The sequence below is a fragment of the Pituophis catenifer genome, unplaced genomic scaffold, assembly GCF_029215685.1.
Source record: "Pituophis catenifer annectens isolate HBS135680 unplaced genomic scaffold, rPitCat1.0.hap2 SCAF_60, whole genome shotgun sequence".
Classification (NCBI taxonomy): domain Eukaryota; kingdom Metazoa; phylum Chordata; class Lepidosauria; order Squamata; family Colubridae; genus Pituophis; species Pituophis catenifer.
Window position 1 is genome coordinate 95,001 of NW_027256940.1, and position 2,500 is coordinate 97,500.

The window sequence follows — 2,500 nt, forward strand, 5'->3', positions numbered from 1 at the left end:
AGGCCGTCCCGGTAGACCGGGACGACTGCCCGGCGCGGACACCCCCGGGGGCCGGCGTGGGCACCGAGGGGACGGCGGAGGTCCCCGACCGAGGCCCGCGGCGCCGGAGCCGGGATCCCGTGCATCCATCGTGGCGGGGGAAACAGAAAGGCTGATCCGGCCGGGGCCCCGGTAGACCGGGAAGACTGCCCGGCGCGGACACCCCCGGGGTCCGGCGTGGGCACCGAGGCGAAGGCGGAGGTCCCCGACCGAGGCCCGCGGCGCCGGAGCCGGGATCCCGTGCATCCATCGTGGCGGGGGAAACAGAAAGGCTGATCCGGCCGGGGCCCCGGTAGACCGGGACGACTGCCCGTCGCGGGCACCCCCGGGGTCCGGCGGGGGCACCGAGGCGACGGCGGAGGTCCCCGACCGAGGCCCGCGGACCCGGAGCCGGGATCCCGTGCATCCATCGTGGCGGGGGAAACAGAAAGGCTGATCCGGCCGGGGCCCCGGTAGACCGGGACGACTGCCCGTCGCGGGCACCCCCGGGGTCCGGCGGGGGCACCGAGGCGACGGCGGAGGTCCCCGACCGAGGCCCGCGGACCCGGAGCCGGGATCCCGTGCATCCATCGTGGCGGGGGAAACAGAAAGGCTGATCCGGCCGGGGCCCCGGTAGACCGGGAAGACTGCCCGGCGCGGACACCCCCGGGGTCCGGCGTGGGCACCGAGGCGAAGGCGGAGGTCCCCGACCGAGGCCCGCGGCGCCGGAGCCGGGATCCCGTGCATCCATCGTGGCGGGGGAAACAGAAAGGCTGATCCGGCCGGGGCCCCGGTAGACCGGGACGACTGCCCGTCGCGGGCACCCCCGGGGTCCGGCGGGGGCGCCGAGGCGACGGCGGAGGTCCCCGACCGAGGCCCGCGGACCCGGAGCCGGGATCCCGTGCATCCATCGTGGCGGGGGAAACAGAAAGGCTGATCCGGCCGGGGCCCCGGTAGACCGGGAAGACTGCCCGGCGCGGACACCCCCGGGGTCCGGCGGGGGCACCGAGGCGACGGCGGAGGTCCCCGACCGAGGTCCGCGGCGCCGGAGCCGGGATCCCGTGCATCCATCGTGGCGGGGGAAACAGAAAGGCTGATCCGGCCGGGGCCCCGGTAGACCGGGACGACTGCCCGTCGCGGGCACCCCCGGGGTCCGGCGGGGGCGCCGAGGCGACGGCGGAGGTCCCCGACCGAGGCCCGCGGACCCGGAGCCGGGATCCCGTGCATCCATCGTGGCGGGGGAAACAGAAAGGCTGATCCGGCCGGGGCCCCGGTAAGCCGGACCCGCCCGAGGCCGTCCCGGTAGACCCGGCCCTCTCCCCGTCTCGGGCACCCCCGGGGTCCGGCGTGGGCACCGAGGCGACGGCGGAGGTCCCCGACCGAGGCCCGCGGACCCGGAGCCGGGATCCCGTGCATCCATCGTGGCGGGGGAAACAGAAAGGCTGATCCGGCCGGGGCCCCGGTAGACCGGGAAGACTGCCCGGCGCGGACACCCCCGGGGTCCGGCGTGGGCACCGAGGCGAAGGCGGAGGTCCCCGACCGAGGCCCGCGGCGCCGGAGCCGGGATCCCGTGCATCCATCGTGGCGGGGGAAACAGAAAGGCTGATCCGGCCGGGGCCCCGGTAGACCGGGACGACTGCCCGTCGCGGGCACCCCCGGGGTCCGGCGGGGGCGCCGAGGCGACGGCGGAGGTCCCCGACCGAGGCCCGCGGACCCGGAGCCGGGATCCCGTGCATCCATCGTGGCGGGGGAAACAGAAAGGCTGATCCGGCCGGGGCCCCGGTAGACCGGGAAGACTGCCCGGCGCGGACACCCCCGGGGTCCGGCGTGGGCACCGAGGCGAAGGCGGAGGTCCCCGACCGAGGCCCGCGGCGCCGGAGCCGGGATCCCGTGCATCCATCGTGGCGGGGGAAACAGAAAGGCTGATCCGGCCGGGGCCCCGGTAGACCGGGACGACTGCCCGTCGCGGGCACCCCCGGGGTCCGGCGGGGGCGCCGAGGCGACGGCGGAGGTCCCCGACCGAGGCCCGCGGACCCGGAGCCGGGATCCCGTGCATCCATCGTGGCGGGGGAAACAGAAAGGCTGATCCGGCCGGGGCCCCGGTAGACCGGGAAGACTGCCCGGCGCGGACACCCCCGGGGTCCGGCGGGGGCACCGAGGCGAAGGCGGAGGTCCCCGACCGAGGCCCGCGGCGCCGGAGCCGGGATCCCGTGCATCCATCGTGGCGGGGGAAACAGAAAGGCTGATCCGGCCGGGGCCCCGGTAAGCCGGACCCGCCCGAGGCCGTCCCAGTAGACCCGGCCCTCTGCCCGTCGCGGGCACCCCCGGGGTCCGGCGTGGGCACCGAGGCGAAGGCGGAGGTCCCCGACCGAGGCCCGCGGCCCCGGAGCCGGGATCCCGTGCATCCATCGTGGCGGGGGAAACAGAAAGGCTGATCCGGCCGGGGCCCCGGTAAGCCGGACCCGCCCGAGGCCGTCCCGGT